Source organism: Erpetoichthys calabaricus, chromosome 17 (genome assembly GCF_900747795.2).
Source record: "Erpetoichthys calabaricus chromosome 17, fErpCal1.3, whole genome shotgun sequence".
NCBI classification, from domain to species: Eukaryota; Metazoa; Chordata; class Cladistia; order Polypteriformes; family Polypteridae; genus Erpetoichthys; species Erpetoichthys calabaricus.
The window spans coordinates 83075469-83102246 of record NC_041410.2 but is presented as its reverse complement, the minus strand read 5'-3'; the positions used below and the strand labels follow the sequence as shown (position 1 = coordinate 83102246).

At 44.4% G+C, this 26778-nt stretch overlaps 1 protein-coding gene across 2 annotated transcripts in view; it reads left to right on the top strand.

Moving 5' to 3' along the window:
• The window catches only part of sh2d3a (SH2 domain containing 3A), a 110651-nt gene that overhangs the window by 28398 nt on the left and 55475 nt on the right, over positions 1-26778 (top strand). The gene's annotated exons all lie outside the window — the stretch shown is intronic.

Genomic DNA, 26778 nt, shown 5'->3' with positions numbered 1-26778 from the left:
GAAAAGATTGCGTACTGTAAGGTGGGCTAGCGTCCCGTCCAGGCTCATTTCCTGACACCCTTATGGCGGCTTTCTGCAATACACCCTCAAAAGAGGCTGCTAATAAAGGTGATAATGGGGTTATTCATCATAACTATAGGGGGGGGGGGGGGGCAGGGCATTTTATTCGTCAAAATAATCATCCACATCAAGGTTCCAGCAAGGACCTTGATTTTAATTTGGATCTGTCACTGGTTCCATAAATAAATAATAGGTTTGTGAAATACCAGTGGGTTCCTGGTTTTAGAAGGATTCTTGCTGCATACCATAGCTTTTCGTGACCTGTTAGAATCCTGCTAGGTAGCCTGCTATACATTTAAAGGTTTCTGTTGTGTCCACATATTTATAAGCCATTTCATCTGCAGAGAACCTTCAGAGAATGAAAAGAATCTTTGCCAAGCAATGGGGCTGCAAGGAACTACACAAACGAGTAAAGTGCCATTTTCATAGAAGCTGTGTTTTTAAGAGTGTGAGTTGAAATAATGGATAGTAAAATTAAAAAAAAAAATGAGTATGTTAGAAACATGCACAACATTTTGAACTATGGTAACAATATATATAAGGTATCTGTCATTGGATCCATTCAAGTAAAGGGGTGGAGGCAGCGGCAGTTATCCAAGGAAGACCGGGCCGTCTCAGAAAAGTGCCTGCCATGAAGCAGCTGTGGGAAATCGGCCCTTCACCTCGATTTGATAATTCATTTTAGTCAGACGAGCCCAAATTATGATTTTTTTTTTTTTAATAGAGAAGATGGTTGGTTAAAGGAACCCCTGTGAAAACTCTCAAGTGACTCTATGGTAAAGTAAAAGTATTTTCACTGAAAAGTAAGTGAATGTTTTTTATCGAGAATATTTCAGAATGTTCTTAGAGGTGTTGGTTATCACAAAGATCTGCAGGATCATTAAAGCTGACATCTTGAGATTTTTAAACATACAAGAGCAGGTGATTTCTGTTAAAGAACGTAACTTTCATGCCAGTTCAAGTAGAAGTTTTAAATGTACTGGCTGTCCTGGCAGCGCGGTGGGGACTTGAAGTTTGGTTGTCCGAGTGCCCTTTTCTCTGTTGTCTCTTTATTGGTTTTACTTTTGTGCGTTTCATTTTCTTTTGTTATTGTGCCCCGCATGTGCATGCTTTTTTAGTGAGCCCCACATTAAAATAATAAACCTCACGATGCAGACATCTTCATAATCGGAGTTATACTGCAGAATACAAAACTACTTGATACAGCGTGTGTGCTTCTGGTGGCCAAGTCACTTGGCGTGTGTGTGAGTTACTGGTGGCCAAGTCGAGTTCCTGTAAGGCCCACCTTCTGAGTTGGGTTGTCTTAGCAGTAGGCCCGAGTTCCAGGGTCGGGTTAATAATTAGACAGGAACTCCTGCATCTGGCTGGTGTGGAGAAGCAAGAAGAAAGTAAGTTTAGCAACTCCATTTACAGTAAAGCGTGTTCAGCTTGTGAGGACTGAAATCTGTTTTATGTGGTGCCCGTCACAGCACACCTCATCACAAAGCACCTTATGAATTCTGTGTAGCTAAAAGCAGCAATCCCATTTATGGTTACTTTAAATATGAAGTGGGTTTTGCTTTGGATGGGTAAATTGTTTTTCTTTTTTTAATAGTCTTTTCAAATGTGTAATGTGTGTAGGACTGTGACTTTGTGTTTGATTTTCTCTTTTACAATTGTAATCTCCTCCATTGTCAAGTGGCCATAGTTCATCTGTATAATCTATGCTTGCATTTTAACTGAGAATTGTTCCCAGTGCTCTACACCTGCACTTGGCGAAGAGAGCTACATACAAATAAGTTGTAATTGTATGTAAGGTATGTATGTATAACATAGATGTACTGTGCCTGTGTGTATATATACAGGGGGCAAAAGTAGGTTTACAGTTGAAAAAAGGTGGAAAAAGACACGCAGGCTGTGATTTTTACAATCGCTTTATTAACTCAAAAGAATGGCACAGTGCACTTAGGTACAATCTTGTAAGTGCTCAAATCGCCGGCCTTCATTATGTACACATACTTGTGGTCTACGTGCTACACTCGAACACACTTTGGCATGGAGTTCTTTGAAGACAAATAATACAAATAAATAATAATTAATATATAAATAATGCAAGAATAAATTGTTTCACATACTCAGAACTGTAAACCTATAGACACACACATGGGCAAAAGTACATTTACAGTTCTGAGTATGTGAAACACACAATTTATATGTGTTATATATATATATATATATTTATTCACGGCATTCGTAGTCTGAATCACAGTCTGATTGTATTGGTGGTTACTTACCAGGTAATGCTTGTGGTTGGCCAGCAAGTCTGCTAACATCAGCCACGGTGCCCTCAGTTGTGAGAAGCAGATCATAGAACGGTTGAAATAGTTTACTGTCAAATAATGCAAAGAGTACGCGACACGTGTTTCGCCCTCAATCAGATTGTGACACAGACTACGAATGCCGTGAATGTAATTACCCCGATCTACATGCTGTCAAATAAACGAACCACACGCCATGGCGCAACGTTAGGGGCTTTGCCTCTAGCGCTGATGTCCGAGGTTTGATTCCCGTAAGGGAGTGCAGTGAGTGTGTATGCCTGATGAGCCCAGAATTAGGGCGAAACACGTGTCGCGTACTCTTTGCATTATTTGACAGTAAACTATTTCAACCATATATCAAACAGTAGGGGGTGCTATTGCTCCCTTGAACCCTCGGGTACCACGCCAAACACCAGGTAAAATTATAATACTTATTCTTTTTATTATAATACTGTGCACTAAGCACCCTCCACTCCACACTACACATACAATACTCAATCCTCCTCTCCCAGACACTTAGCCACCCTTCCTCCCAGCTCAGCTCAGCGTCTGGGCTTTCCCAAGGTCCTTTTATATCCCCTGACCCGGAAGTGGTTCCAACCCTGCAGTCCATGACTTATCACTTCCAGGTCAGATTAAATGTCCTTTTCTTCATCCCGGAAGCCCATCGTTCCTTCTGGTCATGTGATCAGGACGTACTTCCAGGTTATAGGGCACGTAGCATTCCGCAAGCCTCCCTACAGCGGCTCCTGGTGGTCCCTGTGGTATCCAGCAGGGCTGTTTATAAAAACTACATGGTCCATGAGGCCCTGCTGGAATTCGGGGAGCCTCCATACTGCTGGGAGGGCTCCATCTGGTGGTTTGGAGGTGTGGGCTGGAATATGTGGCCGGCCATCCCTCACAATATATATAATAATCTCTCAGTCATTGTCCAACCCGCTATATCCTAACACAGGGTCATGGGGGTCTGCTGGAGCCAATCCCAGCCACCACAGGGCACAAGGCAGGAATAAATCCCAGGCATGGCACCAGCTCACTGCAGTTATATGTATATATGTGATATATATATATAGGGTGAGGGTATATATATTGAGATGTTTCTGCAGCTTCATTGGAGTCCACCTGTGGTAAATTCAGTTGACTGGACATGATTTGGAAAGGCACACACCTGTCTATATAAGGTGCCACAGTTGACAGTTCATGTCAGAGCACAAACCAAGCATGAAGTCAAAGGAATTCTCTGTAGACCTCCGAGACAGGATTGTCTCGAGGCACAAATCTGGGGAAGGTTTCAGAAAAATTTCTGCTGCTTTGACGGTCCCAATGAGCACAGTGGCCTCCATCATCTGTAAGTGGAAGAAGTTCAAAACCACCAGGACTCTTCCTAGAGCTGGTCTGCCATCTAAACTGAGCAATCGGGGGAGAAGGGCCTTAGTCAGGGAGGTGACCAAGAACCCGATGGTCACTCTGTCAGAACTCCAGAGGTCCTCTGTGGAGAGAGGAGAACCTTCCAGAAGGATAACCATCTCTGCAGCAATCCACCAATCAGGCCTGTATGGTAGAGTGGCCAGACGGAATCCGCTCCTTAGTAAAAGGCACATGGCAGCCCACCTGGAGTTTGCCAAAAGGCACCTGAAGGACTCTCAGACCATGAGAGAGAAAATTCTCTGGTCTGATGAGACAAAGATTGAACTCTTTGGTGTGAATGCCAGGCGTCGCGTTTGGAGGAAACCAGGCACCGCTCATCACCAGGCCAATACCATCCCTACAGTGAAGCATGGTGGTGGCAGCATCATGCTGTGGGGATGTTTTTCAGCGGCAGGGACTGGGAGACTAGTCAGAATAAAGGGAAAGATGACTGCAGCAATGTACAGAGACATCCTGGATGAAAACCTGCTCCAGAGCGCTCTTGACCTCAGACTGGGGCGACGGTTCATCTTTCAGCAGGACAACGACCCTAAGCGCACAGCCAAGATATCAAAGGAGTGGCTTCAGGACAACTCTGTGAATGTCCTTGAGTGGCCCAGCCAGAGCCCAGACTTGAATCTGATTGAACATCTCTGGAGAGATCTTAAAATGGCCGTGCACCGACGCTTCCCATCCAACCTGATGGAGCTTGAGAGGTGCTGCAAAGAGGAATGGGCGAAACTGGCCAAGGATAGGTGTGCCAAGCTTGTGGCATCATATTCAACAAGACTTGAGGCTGTAATTGCTGCCAAAGGTGCATCGACAAAGTATTGAGCAAAGGCTGTGAATACTTATGGACATGGGATTTCTCAGTTTTTTTTATTTTTAATAAATTTGCAAAAACCTCAAACTTTTTTCACGTTGTCATTATGGGGTGTTGTGTGTAGAATTCTGAGGAAAATAATGAATTTAATCCATTTTGGAATAAGGCTGTAACATAACAAAATGTGGAAAAAGTGATGCGCTGTGAATACTTTCCGGATGCACTGTATATGTACAGTTTGTGTTTTTTTTATATATATAATGGATGCGTGTGTGTGTTATTACCTGTGATTACACACACAGCACACGATGGATTGCCTTTCACGTGTGTCTGTCATCTCAGCTAGGATGGACGATCGCTCACCCAACTGGGAGGCCCTCATAATGGACTGAGAACGTTGGTAGACGGGCCTCCCAGCTGGGATCTTGGTGTTCCTCTTCTCTTGTCTGAATGACATAATGTAAGGCCAGACGGAGACTGCCTTACAGCACACTTTGCTCTCCCAGGATGGCTCTGGTGGGACTCCCGTGTGCATACCTGCAGGGCTGTCTGGGAGTTGTAGGCCTGATGGGCAACCCTGCTGGGTTTCTTGGGTGAACGCCAGTGGGTGGTGCTGGGAGACGACGTCTCCACTTTGAGATGTACTCCCAATTCTGGCATAAAAAGACAACTGCACTGCTTCACCAAGGCAAGTTAAAAAGTTGGGTGAAAAGGAGGACGACGGAGCTGCCTTGGGTAGGACAGAGAAGAGAGAGAGAATTATTTGTGATGGATTTCAGATAAAGACCACGTCAGAAAGATTTGGATCACAAATGGGATTTGTGGTCTGAGATGCCTCCGCCACTGCCTACTGTTGATGTTCCAAGTCCACTTTTCCTGAGCAGGGTTGCGTGGCAAATGGTGTGTGTATTATTAGTTATTTAATATCTGTATATCACAAGGCTTTGTTTACTGCTGTCCATCATATGCAATAAAAACTAATTTGATTATTAATTTGGGGCCCTTAGCTATTGTCAGTAAAGTACGTCACACACCTTCTGCTCCTCCTTCATTGACTTTAAATGGCCATCGCTGTGCTCCTCCGATTGTGGCAGACTTGTTGTGCCCCCCCACCCCCTTACTGCCCTGTGCTTTATGGGAGAGCCGAGTCTTCAGCTCCATTGCACTCAGACTTTGGAATGACCTCCTGAAATTTAACAAGATCAGCTGACTCAGGTCATCCTTTTAAACTCTTTTGGTCAGGGAGGCGTTTAACTTACCCTGACATTCTGACCCTTTCTCTCAGTTTAGCTCTCTGTCCAGGTGCTCAGGGTGACATGCGTCTGGATCACAAATTCTCTTGTTTTCTGGTAGTATTTGCCATTTTTATTCCGGTCTTAGTGTCTTATTCTAATTTAAAGATGAATGTTTCCCGTGTTTATCTTTTATTTAGTGTTTTATGCTGATATTATTTTGTATCATGGTGTGTATTTGCTCTTTATTTCTGCTTTGTTCCTATTCATTATTGAGAGCACATTGAGCATGGGAAAGGCGCTATATAAATCAAACTTAGTTATTATTACAGGAGTAAATCAAAAATGAAAGGCAATTTGTAAATTACGTGGTAAACACAGCGGATAGAAGCTGACTCAATACAACACGTTCACAATGGCTTATGGGTAATCTGAACATGCACAGTGTAGCACTCTGCCGCTAGTCCAGTTAAAGCCAAGGGTCAAATGGAAATGGACGCCCCTCAGTGGGATTGCACCTTTGTTTGAACGGCACGCAGTGGTGAGATTTCTTTGGGCAGAGGGAGTGAAACCTGCAGATATTCACCGAAGGATGTCGCCTTGTACAGATCAGGAAATGGTTTGGGTGCCCATCTTGAATTAGCAATAAAAGTCAACCTGCGCTATGGAAATCCCAGCTTGGTCTTCTGGTGTACGGTGGGCGAGTTTTGTTATGTTGCAGCCTTACTTCTTAAATAATTTTAAATTCATTTTTTCCCCACTTTGGGTATCAATCAATACCCCAGAATACCAAAATGAAAACAGGATTTTAGGAGTTTCTGCAAATTTTTTACTGGGGTGTTGTACCATGCTAGCCATTATGGATGTAGTGAGAAGTCAAGCAAAATGACACCTTTTTAGATGAGATTCATCAGACGAGGTTATGTCCCCCAAAACAGCAGACACTCAAATAAGAAGAGCTACTGCCATACCCAGAGACAAGAACTGGCAAGAATCGCATTCCCCTTGTTGTCACCCATAGCCCACATCTTGGAGCATTTTTCGAAAAATGTATAAAAGAACTTCAGCCAATGCTAAACAAAGACAAAATGCTGAAATATGTCTTTCTGGAACCTCCCCTACTAGCATACAGACAACCACCAAACCTGCAGCAGCTATTTGTCCGAAGCTCCCTAACTGAACCAACAGAAAATGGCACATCTCTCTGCCTACAGAAAAGATGTAAAACGTGTCCTTACGTCTATGATACAGATGGTGCAGTTATACCACACTGCTGACCAGAACAGCGCATAGAGAGAGAATATTCCTGCAGAACACCTAATTCTCTGTATGAAATGTCCCGACATTGCACTCTATGTGGGAGAAACTGGGCAAACACTCCGCCAAAGAATGAACTTGTACAGGTTCCACATTAAGCATGGCATTCGGGATGTCCCTATAGGAGCTCACTTCACCAGCCATGGACTCCGTGAGAAGCACTTTAAAGTCACAGTGCTCATGGGAAACGAGACACAGCAGGAGAGAAAGGAATGGGAAGTTAAACTAATGCTAAAATTTAACACATTATCATCTCTATCTATTTATATATAATATATAATATATACAGTATAATCTATATATATTTGTAAGAAGAATCAGTCAGAGACATCATAAAGAGTTGGGGCAGCCACCTGTATAATATATATTTGGCTGCAAAATTGCTTATTTAGTAGCACGATGTGCTTAGGTCAGAGTCCAGAACAGAACTGCCTGTACTGAGGCAAGATGGCAGTTTTAAAGGCCTGGAAGGGAAATTACATCATCAGTGCAGGAACTGGGAGTGGTGTCCTCATGCCCGGAAGTGACGTCATCCTTGTGGCCGGCAACAGGTGTGATTTCCCGGTAAAGGTCTGCAAGGGACTGAGAGAGAGAGTCTGTACACTCTGCCGCTCCCTGGCCTGGCGTAGAATTTACTAGTGTTTAGGCCCTTAAGCTGTTTCCCATGTGCACGTGTGTGACAATATATATATATATATATATATACACACACTCCATAATGACAACGTGAAAAAAGTTTACTTGAGATTTTTGCAAATTTATTAAAAATAAAAACATTGAGAAAGCACATGTACATAAGTATTCACAGCCTTTGCCATGAAGCTCAAAATTGAGCTCAGGTGCCTCCTGTTTCCCCTGATCATCCTTGAGATGTTTCTGCAGCTTCATTGGAGTCCACCTGTGGTAAATTCAGTTGACTGGACATGATTTGGAAAGGCACACACCTGTCTATAGAAGGTCCCACAGTTGACCGTTCATGTCAGAGCACAAACCAAGCATGAAGTCAAAGGAATTGTCTGTAGACCTCTGAGACAGGATTGTCTTGAGGCACAAATATGGGGAAGGTTACAGAAAAATTTCTGCTGCTTTGAAGGTCCCAATGAGCACAGTGGCCTTCATCATCCGTAAGTGGAAGAAGTTCGAAACCACCAGGACTCTTCCTAGAGCTGGCCGGCCATCTAAACTGAGCGATCGGGGGAGAAGGGCCTTAGTCAGGGGGGTGACCAAGAACCCGATGGTCACTCTGTCAGAGCTCCAGAGGTCCTCTGTGGAGAGAGGAGAACCTTCCAGAAGGACAACCATCTCTGCAGCAATCCACCAATCAGGCCTGTATGGTAGAGTGGCCAGACAGAAGCCACTCCTTAGTAAAAGGCACATGGCAGCCCACCTGGAGTTTGCCAAAAGGCACCTGAAGGACTCTCAGACCATGAGAGAGAAAATTCTCTGGTCTGATGAGACAAAGATTGAACTCTTTGGTATGAATGCCAGGCGTCACGTTTGGAGGAAACCAGGCACCACTCATCACCAGGCCAATACCATCCCTACAGTGAAGCATGGTGGTGGCAGCATCATGCTGTGGGGATGTTTTTCAGCGGCAGGGACTGGGAGACTAGTCAGGATAAAGGGAAAGATGACTGCAGCAATGTACAGACACATCCTGGATGAAAACCTGCTCCAGAGCGCTCTTGACCTCAGACTGGGGCGACGGTTCATCTTTCAGCAGGACAACGACCCTAAGCACACAGCCAAGATGTCCTGAAGCCACTCCTTTGATAACTCTGTGAATGTCCTTGAGTGGCCCAGCCAGAGCCCAGACTTGAATCCGATTGAACATCTCTGGAGAGATCTTAAAATGGCTGTGCACCGACGCTTCCCATCCAACCTGATGGAGCTTGAGAGGTGCTGCCAAGAGGAATGGGCGAAACTAGCCAAGGATAGGTGTGCCAAGCTTGTGGCATCATATTCAACAAGACTTGAGGCTGGAATTGCTGCCAAAGGTGCATCGACAAAGGCTGTGAATACTTATGTACATGGGATTTCTCAGTTTTTTTTTATTTTTAATAAATTTGCAAAAACCTCAAGTAAACTTTTTTCACGTTGTCATTATGGGGTGTTGTGTGTAGAATTCTGAGGAAAAAATGAATTGAATCCATTTTGGAATAAGGCTGTAACACAACAAAATGTGGAAAAAGTGATGCGCTGTGAATACTTTCTGGATGCACTGTATGTCCACATCTGTATGTCTGTTCACTTTTCACGAGAGAACTACTTAATGGATTTAGATTTTTTTTTTATATATATATATATATATATATATATATATAAAATATAACTAGGGGGCTTCACTCGCCAACCCCTTTCCCCCCTGCCAGCACTATGTACCGCTGTGAAGAAGGGGGCTGAACGCACCCCAAAGAGATGCGGCCGCTCCTCCGAAACCCCTCCTACATGTTAATACAATGGGAAACAAATAGTTTTTTTAAACTCCTCTTTGCTTGATTAGCTGCCAGCGTGCTGCTGCCGCCATGCCGTGTTATTTCACCGAGTAATATTTTCCGTTTGTTTGCGCTAATGTGATCTTTACTCTCATTTTTTTTTTTGAGTCTTTCGAATTTTCCTACTTCCATTATCTCTAACCTGCTCTGCATGTGTATTACGGGACTTGCTTCCAATGGTTGTAAGTATGATGCGACTTGTCCGTCTCACGGGAAGTGAGTGTCTCTCTTCAAAAGATCTCGTATCGTCAAGATTTTTTTTATAATAGAGATTTGCTTGAACATTCCAGTTGATTTTGCGACTCTCATCGTGCTAAGTATCCTAGTTTGCTTGCAGTAGCGATTTATTTGCATGAATCCTAGAAACACGCAGCAGGCCAAGGGGAAGTGGGAGGGTCCTTCTCATTCACGCGTCTGCCTCCTGGCGTTCCTTACCTCCACTTAGCTAGCGAACAAGGGAACTACTTAACGGATTTAGATTTTTTTTTTTTCTATAATTTGTTTGAACATTCAGGTTGATTTTGCAACTTCTTCTCTTATCATAGTTCGCTTGCAGGCGCAATATATTCACACTAATCCGAGACGGAGCCTGCGGGCCGAGGGGAGGGGGAAGCGTGACGTCAGGAGTGGGGAGCCGGGCAGGCCCTCCTCACTGTCCCACTTCACTATTATGTGGACGAAGCCGCTGGGTACGGCTAGTATGGTATAAATAGATACAAGAGTTTTATGGCCAGATATGAGGATTGTTTGCATCTCTTGGACTGACCCAGACAACCAGACTACTGAAAAACTCCTCAGAAACTTCAAAAGACTTTGTTGGACAGTTATCTTATCCAAAGATCTTGACCATACAAGGTTCTCCTCTCTTGCTAAATGAATCTTAGCCTGGAGAGGTCTGTTCCTTTTTTACATTTAAGATGTCTCACTTAAAGTTTTTCCAATGCTGTCTCTGTCCTGGGGTCTATATAAACACAGGGAATTGCAGTTTCTGGATTACATCTTGCCTGAAGAAGAGGCCCAAGTTGCTTTGAAAGCTTGCATATTGTATAGTTGGCCAATAAAAGGTGTCACTTTGCTTGTCTTCCCACTGCAGATTTATTAAAAATAAAAAGTAATGAACTATAGCATTGACACATGTATTAAGATACTTTACTCCGTACTTAGTTGAAGCCCCTTTGGTAGCTTATGGTGTGGAGTCATCATGGGTGTGACGTGACAAGCTTCACACACCTGGATTGGGGAATTTTCTGCCGATCTTCTCAAATGTTGTCACAAAGGGTGGAGACCACTCTGGAGGTCACTCCAGACATGTGGGGGCCATTCTTGAGATAAGACGTAAAACTCAGGTCCTCGCTCTCTGTGGTCATTAAAAATTCCCAAGCATTCTTTGTAAATAGCAGGGTGTATTATGATGTCCAGGCTAAATTGCCTATCCCCCCACCCCGGCCTAGTCAATCTGGCCCCCTAATCATCCCTCATCTCCAGTTAGCTGTCTCTCACCACTTCACTACCTAACCGCTAATGTGTGGTGAGTGTACTGGTCCAAAAATGGCTGCTGTCGCATCTTTCAGGTGGATGTTAGTGGTGGTTGAAATGGCCCCTCACTCACTGAAACGCTTTGAGTAGTGGGGGGAAGAAAGTGTAAAGAATTATAATCATTCTAATCCACTCTTGTGCTGCATTTGCTTTGTTGTCCTGTTGGAAGGTGAACCTTCAGCCCAGTCATTGGGGTTTTCATGAAGGCTCACTCCATACTTTGCTCTGTTCGGCTTTCCCTTAACCCCGTGTAGTGTCTCAGTACCCACCTCCTTGGCATGATGCTGTCCTTCCTTTCTTCAACACTGGATTGAGGTTGCACCATTGACAAACCTGTCGGCCGTGATGCTTAGAATTGAGGTCAATCTTGTTTTTCAGTCTGCGAGTCCTTTAGGTGTCTTTGCAAACTCCAAGTGGGCTTCCATTGTCTGTTCACTCTGCCATAAAGCTCAGATCGGTGGAGTGTTTCAGAGAGAGTTGTCCTTCTGGAAGGTTCAGCTCCACACAGGTTCTCCAGAGATCAGTCAGAGGGACCATTGTGTTCCTGGTCACCTCTCTTATGCGGCCATTCCTCAGTGATCGCTTAGTTAGGCCTGGGGGCCAGCTGAAGGAAGAGTCTTCGTTGTTCCAAAAATGTTCTTGTGGACCTTCAATGCTGTAGACGTTGTATTGTAACTTTCCCCAGATCTGTGCCTCAACACAGTCCTGTCTGTAAGCTCTACTGGAAGTTCCGTCAGCCAAGTGACTTGTTTTGTGTTCAACTGTGGGACCTTCTGCTGACCGGTGGGTGCCTTTCCTAATCTTGATCAGACAATTGCATGGACCAATGGTGGACTCCAAACATCTTAATGACGATCAATACTAGATGCACCTGAGCCAAATTCCTTTCATAGTGAAGGGCCTAATACTTGAGTCAGTGGGATGTTTCCATTTTTTGATAAACCTGAGTGTTACTTGATGTGGGGGGTCAGGGGAGATGAAATTAGATAATTTTGGGATAAGGTTGCAACATCACAAAATGTGAAAAAAGTGATTTCGAGTCTCAGTACTTTCTGAATACACTGTACATATTAGGCTAGGTACATCCAGACCCCGATGTTGGGTTGAAGTTCAGCTCCCGTTACCCTCTTGGTCAGGAAGCCTCTTAAGAACATGAAAGGACTTCAGGACCTCTGTATAGAGTCAAACAGTGCCCACCAGTATGGATGTGTCTTGGTCTGCTTTCACAGAATGCAACCTTCCCTATGTGCAAATGCATCCACTCTGTGTCTAAGTGGGTCTTGTTCATTCATACAGGTGAAGAAAACCATCCTAGGAATTTTGAGAAATTTGGGTACCGGTGGTTTGACTTTGTGTTGCTCACACAGTCCCAAATGCAGTCTATTACCCGCATTGTGAGGGGGCATCAGTTATGGCACTACGGCCATGGGGCTAGATTCCCCGATGGTGATCCGGCTCACAGAATTCTCTTTGCTGAGGGTTCGAGCGGCTGGACCAGGCCAAGTGAACACCCACCTAACACCGGGATGCAGTGGGGGGAGGTTGCCTACCAGGATCCCAAGCCGTTTCGTTGTATGGCAGTTGCGGCAACGCGCTGTACCAGTGCATGGTCCCCAACCTGACCTGACCTGACCTGACAAATACCAGAACAGTCAGTCATTGTCCAACCCGCTATGTCCTGACTATAGGGTCACGGGGGTCTGCTGGAGCCAATCCCAGCCAACACAGGGCGCAAGGTAGGAACAAACCCCGGGCATGGTGCCAGCTCACAGCAGGGCACACACACCAAGCACACACTAGGGACAATTTAGGATCGCCAGTGCACCTAACCTGCAGACACGGGGAGAACATGCAAACTCCATGCAGGGAGGACCCGGGAAGTGAACCCAGGTCTCCTTACTGTGAGGCAGCAGTGCTACCGCTACGCCACCATACTGCCCAACACCAGAACAACCAAGTCATTTTTGGAGTCAACGGTATTTTAAAAAACAGTCCCAGTTTTAAGGGTGGAGATGCCAAAAAAAGTGCACACAAGAACTGCAGTCTTCATCATCTCGGTTGATTTTAGCTCTTGAGTAGAAGAAGACCACCAGCTGAGCAGAAACTGTCCCTCTTCTAAAGATACGCCCATATCATGTTGTTAATTACCTACTGAAAGTTCAAAGACACGGGCGGCACGGTGGCGCAGTGGGTAGCGCTGCTGCCTCGCAGTTGGGAGATCTGGGGACCTGGGTTCGCTTCCCGGGTCCGCCCTGCGTGGAGTTTGCATGTTCTCCCCGTGTCTGCGTGGGTTTCCTCCGGGCGCTCCGGTTTCCTCCCACAGTCCAAAGACATGCAGGTTAGGTGGATTGGCGATTCTAAATTGGCCCTAGTGTGTGCTTGGTGTGTGGGTGTGTTTGTGTGTGTCCTGCGGTGGGTTGGCACCCTGCCCAGGATTGGTTCCCTGCCTTGTGCCCTGTGTTGGCTGGGATTGGCTCCAGCAGACCCCCGTGACCCTGTGTTCGGATTCAGCGGGTTGGAAAATGGATGGATGGATGGAAGTTCAAAGACACTTTTAAGTAATACAATAGCAAATGGCATACTGAAAAACCAATCCAAGGCAGTCCTGATCTGAAGACATATTGTGTACGACTGCTTAGTATTCCTGAACGTTGGAGCACATTGCTTGTCCATAGCAAGTGGCAAAAATTGCCTCCAGTTAGGCGACAAAGCAGATGGTCTATGGCTGCGTCCGTAACAGAGTTCTGCAATTGCTGCCTTATTCAGTATTCCATCCAACGTCTGAGAAGCAATCGAGCTATCCCTCGAAGTTTATGTCATCGTCTGAGTCTCGTGTCCTAAATGACAAAGCAGACAAACCGTCCTGTGTATTATTGACGTGGCATTTGGTGTTCCTGACCCAGCAGTTTTATGGGTTTGTTCTCGCATATGCAGACCTGGTAAATACACAGGAACTCCCACTGGGGTCTTGACCTGGGAAATTACTGGGTTGAGTTTACTGGGTTGCTTTGCATACTGCATTGTTCACACATGCCCTTAACCTGGCAATTTACTGATAAATTCCTGGGATAGTCTGCATGTGTGAATGGTGCTGCTGCTGCTGCCTTCAGAGAGAGCGTTCCTGTCATTAATGCACATCTTAATATGGTAAAGTGGAGGAGTAGCTGGCATTGCACTGACAGTTGCACATTTGATTTAATACAAAGGAGGGCAGCAACCTGTAATTTTATTGTTCAAGGGTCTTACATTTACACCGATCAGCCACAACATTAACTCTTTCAGCGCTGATGTGGACTTTTGACAAAATTGAGGGGTAGAGGACGATAATCAGCTGTAAACTGCAACAAAACTCACCGTTACATTTACGTTTGACTCTCTTTGCTAGAAGGAAAGTTACATAGCTTTGTCGATTTAACCTCGATTCCCTACGCGTGTATGAGTAGCGAAGAGCAAACAGCATCTAAAATGGCCTCGACATCCGGCGAGAGACCAACGCGAATGTGCAAAGCAAAATACTCCATGGACATTTTAGGTAATTTCGTTGAATAGGACTCGGACTTGTCGGACTCCGAGTTTGATGCGAGTGATCTGGAGATGGATATCAAAAAAACGAAAGTGAGGTACCGGCATCATCTGATCGTGGTGCTGAACACTTTCGTGTAGCTGATGCGCCTACAAGCAGCGTTCCCCTGGGAGGACCACCACACTTGATGACTTATTGCGTCGCACTTCGACCTCCACTGCCGCCCACCTGCTGTTTCGAAAACAGCCAGCCCACCGTGCATTCCTGTTGACCACTGAGGTGCTCCCACACAGCCACTGCTGCCAGACACGCCGAACATGCGCCAACAGCAGCCACAGCACGTAGCAGCAGACGTTTTATGTTGATTTATGTGTGAAACCATTGCTTTGTGTACTTCTCAGAAAGCTGAGAGTTTTTTAGAAAAAATATTAAGCCCTCAAAGAGTTAAAAACTGTGACAGATTAAGTAAATGACATTGATTACCTCGTTACAAGGACACCACTCATGGGCTGGATATGTTGGGTAGCAAATGAACAGTCCGTTCTTGAAGGTTGCGTTCTTGAATCAGGTGCGGGAAATGGGCGAGCGTTAGGATCTGAGCAACCTTGGCAAGGGCTAAATTGTGATGACTGGACGAGTGGGTCACAGCATCTCCAAAATGGCAGGTCTTGTGGGGTGTTCCCAGTATTCAGTGGTTAATACCTACCAAACGAGGTCCAAGAAAGGTGAACTGGTGACAGGGTCATGGGTACCCAAGGCTTATTGATGCATGTGGGAAGCTAAGGCTAGCCCATCTGGTCCAATCCCGTAGTACAAACTGCTGAAAAACTTGATGCTGGCCATGAGAGAAAGGTGTCGGAAATCACACAGTGCATCACAACTTACTGAGTAGCCATAGACTGGTCCAAGTGTCCATGCTGACCCCTGCCCACCAACGAAGGCGCCTCCAGTGGGCATGTGAGCATCGGAACTGGACCATGGAGGAATGAAAGAAGGTGGCCTGGTCTGATGAATCGGGTTTTCTTTTAGATTATCTGGACAGCTGAGCTGTGTGTGCATCGATTACCTGATAATGAGATGGCAGCAGAATGCACTATGGGAAAACGGCAGTAGAAGCACTCTGATTAGATTAGATAAACTTTGTGAATTTCCCCTTGGGATTAATAATGATGCCCTGGGCAATGTTCTGTGCTGGGAAACCTGGGGTCCTTGCATTCGTGTGGATGTTTCCTTTACCACATACCCCCTAATTAAAGGTTATCGCAGTCCACGTACACCTCTTCATATTAATGGCATTCCCTGATGGCAGTGGCCTCTTTCAGCAGGTTGACTCAGCTGCCACACTGCACAAGTTGTTCAGGAAGGGCTTGAGGAACATGACAACAAATTCAAAATGTTGACTTGGCCTCCATACTCCCCAGATCTCAATGCGATCAAGCATCTGTGGGATGTGCTGCACCAAATTGCTAACCATGTTCATCACTGACTGCGCCAAGATTTTCAGGGGGGTAAATGAATCTTTGATGACATATTGCACCCCATCGTCTGGTGTGTCTCGAAGGTCATTCACGGTCTCTGGTTAGTTTTCATCCTTGTGGTTTTGTTTTCCAAGATGTTCTTTTGGATCCATACTTTTTGAAGTTCTGCCAAGCAGCTGTCTCAACTTCGTTCGACTCTTTCTTTCAGATCTCTCATCTTTTAACACGTCTCTGATCTGAAGATCTTCAAAAAATGTTTTTCCTTAATTTTCCCATCACTGAAATGCATTTCTCCAGTACACAAATCTTTTTTGTGTTTTTATCTGTTAATTTTAGGAAAGGTTTTTGTATGTCCAACTTTGATGGACAGAAGAGGAAGGTAAACTTTGTCTGGGTGGACTTTATGGCACATTTTTCCTTTCCTGGAACAAGTGAAACACTTTCGGCCTCTCGTTCTGACCATAGTGGTCAACTCTTGTCCCACTTGCACAATAAAACAGGCTTTGGTGTAAAGGTGCCATTAACGTTGGAATCGTCACACAAATCCCACTTCTAGTTCTGATACTGTCTAAAAGTGTCTTCATGTTCTCGTACGACTCTTTCATGTTAGTAGCACATGCTATAGGCACAGAAGGGAAATTATTTCCGTTTTGGCGTAGAACGGCTTTCAAGTGGACTTCTGAGGAGTCCATGAAATAACCGGGAGTGGTCTCCCCTCGACTTTCTCATACACACCGATATGGGGAGGATATTTAAGGAGTAAACCGCAAGACAATGATTATATTTTAATATTATGTTCATTAAAGAACCATCAACAACAAATCAAATCAAATTAATAATATAGAACAATTATTATAAAAGTAAAGTTGAATAAATCGGACTCTACAGCTGCATGAATAAAAGGTAGAGTACCACTTCCGGTTAGCGGAAATAACTCAAACGTTGATAGAAATCTACGTTTTGTACCGAATACTTGTATGCAAAATCTGGTTGACCAAAGTGAAGGCGTACTCAAGTTATCGTGTTTACACAAACACACACACACACACACACAAATGGACAGACACACAGACATAATTCCAGAAATGGTATTTTCAACTCTGGGAAGTCTAAAATGTCAAAATTCATCAAAATCTTGAAACAGAATTTTTGGAGGATTCCAATTTCGTATACGAGAAAGTCAGGGAGGTCTACAACGTCGAGATTCATCAAAATCTTAACATCAAATTTTTTGGATGATTATAATACTTTCCCAATACTTTGAATACAAGAAAGTTAGGGAGGTCTACAACGTCGAGATTCATCAAAATCTTGAAACAGAAATTTTGGAGGATTCCAATTTCGTATACGAGAAAGTCAGGGAGGTCTAAAACGTTGAGATTCATCAAAATCTTATCATCAAATTTTTTGGATGATTACAATACTTTCCCGATACTTTAAATACGAGAAAGTCCGGGAGGTCTACAACGTCGAGATTCCTCAAAATCTTAACATCAAATGTTTTGGACGATTACAATACTTTTCCGATACTTTTGAATATGAGAAAGTCAGGGAGGTCTAAAACATCGATTCATCAAAAACTTGAAACAGAATTTTCGAGGATACCAATTTCATATACGAGAAAATCTGGGAGGTCTAAAACGTCGAGATTCATCAAAATCTTAACATCAGATTTTTTGAACTATTACAATACTTTCCCAATACTTTGAATACGAGAAAGTAATACACCAGTCATCCACTTTGTTAAGCCGATGTCACATTACAGGATTTTGTATCATGGGGGTATGTCGGATCAGCTGACCTTGTCAGTTTAAGCAACTTAAAATCGTTGGCTCGGTCACATTTACAGATGGTGCTGCCCACTCATACTTGCCTCTTTTCTGACGAGCCAATAGCATGCTGCCTGATGAGGCTGGCGCCGTATGAAGGGTTAACTGGAACGTTGAATGCACTTTTGGTCCCTTTTTTCTATTTTGTAATTGTACGTGAAACGCGAGACCTCAGACTGACGAGCCTCTTTTCTGTTCTGTCTTAAAAAAAGTTCTACCTTAGCTATAAGTCGAAGCTGGTAAAAGCAACTCTTGACTACAGAGTTAATGTGTTTCTCAAAGGAGAGGTTTGCTGTCAAAAATGACACCAAGTTTACAAAGTTGAGGTTTGCAAAAGTCAGTGAAAGAGTCGAGATGTTCAAGACCAGTTTGAGCTTTGGCTGAAGGACCAACTATCTGCGCGTTCTTCAGTTTTATTTTGATTTGAGATTAAGAAAATTGTCCACTACCCAGGATCTTAATTCAAAAATACAGTTGTGCAGGCGATTAATTGCAGAGTTACACACAGGGAAATAAACCTGTGTATTCATCAGCATAACAGAGAAATCTTTATATATAATATGCTACCGTGGCTGTCTGTTTGTCTGTCCAGGATTTTAAATCACCTGTAGTTCGCAAACCGTTTGACTGATTGACCTGAAATTTGATTGATTGATAGATACTTTATTAATCCCAAGGGGAAATTCACATTTTAGTAAAAAGTGTCCAGGGAATGAGTCCACATAAAAGAAAGTGGTAGGAGTGATCAGTGAAATAGAGAAAAAGGTAGAAAGATAAAGTCATACACGGAGCTGCTGGAAAGGCTTCCACTCGAGACGGTGCCTGAGTCATCAATCATATGACTAGTCCTCAAACACATATACTACGTGACGTCTACTACAGTGCATCCAGAAAGTATTCACAGCGCATCACTTTTTCCACATTTTGTTATGTTACAGCCTTATTCCAAAATGGATGAAATTCATTTTTTTCCTCAGAATTCTACACACAACAAACACCCCATAATGACAACGTGAAAAAAGTTTACTTGAGGTTTTTGCAAATTTATTTAAAATAAAAAAAATTGAGAAAGCACATGTACATAAGTATTCACAGCCTTTGCCATGAAGCTCAAAATTGAGCTCTGGTGCATCCTGTTTCCCCTGATCATCCTTGAGATGTTTCTGCAGCTTAATTGGAGTCCACCTGTGGTAAATTCAGTTGACTGGACATGATTTGGAAAGGCACACACCGGTCTATATAAGGTCCCACAGTTGACAGTTCATGTCACAGCACAAACCAAGCATGAAGTCAAAGGACTTGTCTGTAGACCTCTGACACAGGATTGTCTCGTGGCACATATCTGGGGAAAGTTACAGAAAAATTTCTGCTGCTTTGAAGGTCCCAATGAGCACAGTGGCCTCCATCATCCATAAGTGGAAGAAGTTCGAAACCACTAGGACTCTTCCTAGAGCTGGTCGGCCATCTAAACTGAGTGATCGGGGGAGAAGGGCCTTAGTCAGGGAGGTGACCAAGAACCCGATGGTCACTTTGTCAGAGCTCCAGAGGTCCTCTGTGGAGTGAGGAGAACCTTCCAGAAGGACAACCATCTCTGCAGCAATCCACCAATCAGGCCTGTATGGTAGAGTGGCCAGACAGAAGCCACTCCTTAGTAAAAGGCACATGGCAGCCCACCTGGAGTTTGCCAAAAGGCACCTGAAGGACTCTCAGACCATGAGAAAGAAAATTCTCTGGTCTGATGAGACAAAGATTGAACTCTTTGATGTGAATGCCAGGCATCACGTTTGGAGGAAACCAGGCACCGCTCATCACCAGGCCAATACCATCACTACAGTGAACCATGGTGGTGGCAACATCATGCTGTGGGGATGTTTTACAGTGGCAGGGACTGGGAGACTAGTCAGGATAAAAGGAAAGATGACTGCAGCAATGTACAGAGAGATCCTGGATGAAAACCTGCTCCAGAGCGCTCTTGACCTCAGACTGGGGCGACGGTTCATCTTTCAGCAGGACAACGACCCTAAGCACACAGCCAAGATTTCAAAAGGAGTGGCTTCAGGACAACTCTGTGAATGTCCTTGAGTGGCCCAGCCAGAGCCCAGACTTGAATCCGATTGAACATCTCTGGAGAGATCTTAAAATGGCTGTGCACCGACGCTTCCCATCCAACCTGATGGAGCTTGAGAGGTGCTGCAAAAAGGAATGGGCGAAACTGGCCAAGGATAGGTGTGCCAAGCTTGTGGCATCATATTCAAAAAGACTTGAGGCTGGAATTGCTGCCAAAGGTGCATCGACAAAGTATTGAGCAAAGGCTGTGAATACTTATGGACATGGGATTTCTCAGTTTTGTTTATTTTTAATAAATTTGCAAAAATCTCAAGTAAACTTTTTTCACGTTGTCATTATGGGGTGTTGTGTGCAGAATTCTGAGGAAAAAAAATGAATTTAATCCATTTTGGAATAAGGCTGTAACATAACAAAATGTGGAAAAAGTGATGCGCTGGGAATACTTTCTGGATGCACTGTATCTGCTTTTGGGTGATGACTGACCTTCAAGGTTATTCCTCTTTTTATTTTTATTTTATTTTATTGTAGAATCAACTCTCGGCAGTGGCCAGCAGGGTGGCCATGTGGCGCATGCATACGGGCGCTGTTCTCATGCCCTACCACTTCCCCTACCTCTTCATATCTTAAATCATTCTTGAGGCAGATTGAAGACTTAAGTGCCAGCTTAAGTGAAAAATTAAAGAAAACGTACTAAGTAAATGCAACACAAACACTGACTTAATCGGTTTTAACGTGAAAAGATGCCGATGAAAGAAGAGAAGAAGCAGACCACTTGGGTGGAGAAAAGAAGAGTCGCTCAGGAAGCAGCAAGCGCATCAACCTCTGAGCAAACGAATGATAAACGTACAGAGAAAGAAAGAAAGGATGAAAACTAGGAACGCTCAAGTCAAGTGTATTCACTGCACGTTATCATGAAGTACGCCGTTACTGGTATATTATAAAGCTACAGGACAGGAGTGTCCAGCTCTGGTCATGGTGGGCCACAGTGGCTGCAGGTTTCCATTCTAACCATCTTCTTAATTATTGAGATGTTTTTGCCGCCTATTAACTTGTTTTGCCTTACTTTTAATGGACGTGACTCTGAACCCTTAGTTGTTTGTTTTCCTTTATGAGACCCAAAACAAGCCGCCACATGACCAGCTAACCTGAAAATAAAGAAAGGTGAAGGTCTCAGGCACGTTGTGCTGCTCAGGTCACCAAAACATCTTGACGGTGGTCTTAGCAAAAAACAGAAAATCAACCGACTGCTGTGGCAGAACGAGAGCAGCAACAAGTCCTGATACTCGGTAACGGCTTTAATTAACAGCAAGAATTGGCTTCTCATTAAGAAACCGGTTGGAGTGAAACTGGCTGGAGTTTGACGTTCCAGTTTAGCTGGTCATCTCTTTCATATCTCATTTGTGTTTGGCTGCCATTTAATGAAGAAACAAATCAATTCAGAGGACTGAATCCTTAAAAACAGGGCTGTTAAAATGAAAGGAAAAGGAGTTAATTAGCAGTGAAAACTAGTCACTGATTAGGAAAAGGGTTAGAATGAAAACCTGCAGCCACTGCGGCCCACCAGGACTGGAGTTGGACACCCCTGGTCTACACCCAAATGACATTAAAAATGAAAGTCTGTTTTCTTATCTTCAGCTTCATCTTCATCTTCTGCTTCTGCTTCCCTTTTGGGTTTAGCTCTGAGGATCATGGCGACTGGCGTCCCAGCCGGGGTCTGTTTCTGCCTTCGCCTACTGCTGGTAGGATGGGATCCAGCTTCCCTGGAATCCTGCCCTGGATTAAGTGAGTTATGAAAAGGCGTAGTTTGGTCAGTCATGGGGGGCCAGGACTGTACCAACAACGTTGGCATTATGACCAGAGCCAACCTGGCAGTGCCAGTCCCACCGCAGGGCACACTTGTGTGCACGATTCAGTATCGATTCATTCTGAAAATGGACAGAGATGGTGGTGCACTGGAGGTTTGTCTCCTGCCTTGTGCTCAATGTGACCCCAAATGTGCACTTCAGAGGCGGTCTTTCCACCTTGAAGCTCAGCATGTTCAGGTCCATCCAGTTCTTGGATGGGAGACCACCTAGGAAATACTTGGGTTGCTGCTGGAGGAGGTGTTTGTGAGCCCAGCAGGAGGCGCATACCCTGTGGTGTGAATGTGGATCCCAGTGCCCCCAGTTCAGTGGTGGGGACACCGTACAGTACAAATGGCACCATCCTTCGGATGAAACGTAAAACCGAAGTCCTGGCTCTCTGTGGTCATAGATGATCCCTGGGCATTTTTGAAAAGGGCAGGGTGTACTCAATGTCCTGGCTAAACTGCCCACCACAGCCTAGTTATTCTGGACCCCTAATCATCCCCTGTCTCTAACTGGCTATCTCGCTGACCACTTCACCACCTACCAGCTAATGTGTGGTGAGCCTACTGATGCAAAAATGGCTGCCGTCCCATCATCCAGATGGGTGCCGCACATTAGCGGCTCCCCTTTGTCCAAGTGCTTTGAGTATCAAGAAAAGCGCTCTGTGCAGGGCCTTCTTAATGTATGGGCACTCGCTGTGGGGCCCCCCAGGAGCATAGGGGTCCACGATGTTTCTGTTTTACTATCAGAACAGGGGTCCAAGCGCACTACTTTGCTTGGGGGCCTATGATGCTGTTAAGGCAGCGCTATATAAATGTAATTAATCATTTTTATTCTTATTAAATCTGGGTTCAGTGTTGAACAGATGGGTGATCAGCACAGTATTGGGTCAGGCTGCAGGGGCTGGACAAAGAGGCTCAGGTCTCCCAGGTTTGATCTCTCTGGGGTGGCATGGTGTCTCCTCAGTGGTAGAACTGCTGCCTCGCAACAAGGAGACGTGGGTTTGCACTCCTGAGTGCCATTAAAAAGGAAGGCAGGCTTAGACGGTGGTGTATATGGTGTGTAGAGAACATCCACATGTTTATCTATTGAAACAAAAAGATTAAATAACGCTAGGGATTTATATGGAGCAGAGTTCAATGATTATGGCTATTTTTGTTATCTGGCAGCCGCCATATCCTGTTCACGTCCTTGAGATTCAGAGCACAATGTCTGCCACTTTGCTTATCTGGACCTGTGCCTCATTTATACAGATCTATTTTAAACACATTCTGTTAGCGCATGACAACGCTGCTTTTTATTTTAACAGGCATTTCTTTATTAAACAAAATGTTTATTGCATGTGGACAGCTATTGGAAGTTCCGTTCCCTCAGAGAATTCCAAGTTTAAACAATCAAACTTGGACTTGAATCTCCTCGTAATGTCCGTGTGCTTTGTAAACTGCGTCCACTGGGATGGCATGGTGGGGCAGTCCTACCTCCCCTTCGCCAACAACTACTACCGTCCCCCACCACCACCAAACGTGGAGTTTGCATGTTTCAGATTCAGTTTATTATTGTGTAGAAGTGGAACGCCACTCCCCCAATTGTTGACGCCCCTTGTCCTATATCGTGATGCTGAATGGTCGTTTAGTTTTGGCGCGATTTAAAGCGTGGGCTCCAATAGAAATGCAGCACACACGGAGCTGCCGCTAAGCGGAAAGCAATGCCTCTGCTGTGCTTTTAGTTATGACACGCGATCTACGGACGTAAATTAAAATGCAGTGGGCTTTTGTGGCGTTTTGTAAAGTTACAGCAAGACTGTGTGCTGTGGTGAAAAGCAATCGATCGTTTGGTTTTTAATTATGACACGACACAGCCGTACCAAAATCAAATGGCCCACCTGCACATGTGTTGCATTTTTATGAAAGCTCTGAACCGGACAATGTAAAAAAAAAAAATATATATGGGATACCCTTATCGAGTAAGTACGTGAAAATATCTGGTACGTACGGAATAAAGTTAGATTTAAAATATTGTAAAGGTGCGCTTCGGGTATCCTTTATGTACAAAAATCGCAAAAGTGCGCTTCGGGTATTCCATACGTATGTGAAAAGATCTCTTACTTACATAAAAGTATCCCATACTTAAGAGATATTTTCACGTACAACATCCGAGATAGGGGCTATTCCATATTTTTTTTTTCATCGTGCGGTTCAGAGCTTCTGTACGTTTTACCGTATTTAACACATTGGATTGTATTTAATTTTGGCACAAATAATTATCTTCATTATTCATAGCAACCGGACGGACAAGTTGCAATGTAAACGTTAGCGCGTTGCCTGCTTATATTTCAGCCCGACGAGTAGCACAGTTATTTACAAAATAGTCTTGCACAGTAAGACAATTAATTGACATCTAAAACACTGTTTACGTATAAATTTGCATGCTTTTACCTCTTTTAAAAAGCATTACTTTAATGGTTTATTGTATTACTAGACATTAAGCCCGCTACAATAACGGGCGCTAGAACAGTAGTCCATAAACATTAGTAGGAACTGTCTATATTAAATGGCAAGGGACCTTTTACCTCATTAAATTTTCTCTGACAGTAATACTGGCTTTGCTGTCCGTAATATGCGTTTAATTTTCTGTCCCAACAGTGTGCAATCAGCAGATTCTCCCCAGCAACTGATATCTACTTTTACTTTACACTTTGCCGGGCCAAGCTTCTTAATCGCAAATCTGACATCCTCAGAGTGAACACTTGCACAACAATGGGGAAGTTGGTCTCCGGCGTCTCAATACCCGATTGGATTTTTCGTGTTTTCTGTTTTAGGTCTTACCTCACTTACCGAAATCCGATTGGATCTGCCGCGCGATATTTTATAGGTCCCGCCCTCTCTGTCTTGTGTGACGCGTCAGGCGGCCTTTGAAACAGCGCACCGTGCCCTGCGCGTGCGCACTTCACCAGAAGACACACACGGACACTGGACGCACACAGGGGTTTTATTAAAGAGGATAGTTTTTTTTTTTTTTTGTTTGTTTTTTTTTAACTGTGAAGATATATGGTTAATGTAGTTGATTTTTTTTTTCAGTGCATTTTGTTACCCGTCACTTCGCCCGATAGTGGAAAAATAAATAAACACACTGGTAGAGAGATTAACTCGCATACCTGAGCAGAATGTCGTTGACAACTCATTTATAGAATGGAAAGGTCATCTGGCAATGCGGTGACACAAACGTCGTGCAGTTACGGAGATGGACGTGTCGCTACTGACAGCAGGCGAGGATCATTGGTGCCTTGGCGAGAGTCTGCAGACTGGAAAAACGTGTTGTTTTTTAAAAAAATACTTGTATTCTTATTTTCGTTTTTCCCCTTCGGTTTACTTATTATAGCTGTACACACCTGATATTATTAAAAAAGGTGCCGGAATAACATTTTTTTTATTTGCCTTTTCTTTCTCCAGTGGCGCTCTGCATTTCTGCATGTGATCTGATGGCTATCCGGTATCGCGTGTATGGTCCATTATATCAATATATTTATGTAAAGCTCCTAATCTCAGATGCTATTTCTGATTTATTTATTTCTTTTGTTTTATGTGGCTATCAATCCGTACAAATGTCCTATAATGTCTGCCGCATTGTTTGCTGTTGTTGTTTGTTACCTATTCAACTTTAGGTGACCCCCCCCCAAAGCTTTGATATTACGCTCTAGTGTGTGCCAGCCACAGAACACCTGGAGGGTGTCCATCCCTTAGAAATAAGCCGCGTTTAAAATACGTATTAAATTAGAATAAATAAATTGGGAAATAAATACGTGACTACCTCGAGAAGAACATGACGCCTGCTATAACTTTTAGTTTGCACGTTTCTCCAGTATCCTCCCTCATCCGAATTATTCGGTTACGGGTTTGTGATTTGTGAACGTGAATGGCGGTGGGATGATTTGCCCTCCGTTGTATAGCAGTTTGCTGACGATCCCAGTGACTGGGTTACCAGGCGTGTGGTTTTCAGATCAAATTGGGGGGGGGGTTTGGCAACATGCTATTTATTGTCAAAGGTGCATGTGCCTGCCCAAATGGTAAAAGTCATTACGCTGTGGTTATTTTCAGGAAACTGGCAACTGTGCCACCCTGCATTTTGTGGGGTTTTTTGGATTGGTGGAATGAAGTTCAGGAGGTAGATGGGTGGCTCAGGCTTTTGCGCTCGAGCTCCATATTTGACTTGTCGTGTCGCGAGTCTCCACTCCAGAATGGTGTGTGTGTATGTGTGTGTGAGAGTGACAGTGCGCGCTCGGGACAGTCGCTGGCTCACTCCCAAAAAGCTTGGAGATATTTGTTCCACTGCGATTCACGCCGCACCCTGCAGACGTGCCGTAGTTTTCCTTTTAAGTGGACTTATCTGATCTTTAAAAAGGAGGTCGCATTCTTCGAATCTTGTGTTTACGAGTTGCACAGGACTTCAGTCGCCTCTAGCAGTTCGCGTTTCTTCAGGGAATGAATGGACACGGCGACCCACCCGAGGGGGACAAGACCGTCTGATAAGGAACGTCATGCAGATCTGCGCCTACAAAACGTAAAGCAAAAGAGCAGAAGAGATCGGACAAAAGCCAACTGATGTCTCCGCTGGCAAAAGCCATTTTATTGCAGCAACCCCAAGGGGGAGTGGGCGCTCTTCACCCGGGACATATTAGAAGACGGTGCGCATCGGTCGGTATCCAGATTTTAGACTGGGGTTCCTGCTCAAGAATACCAGGTGTTGATGCGAAAGGATGCCTTTTATAACGGGAGGAGGAGGCTGGGAGCATGCGCTGACACGTGATTTATCTGAGCGCGCTGGCACCCACGGGACACGTAGACTGCGCACGCGCGTGGATTGCGAGTTC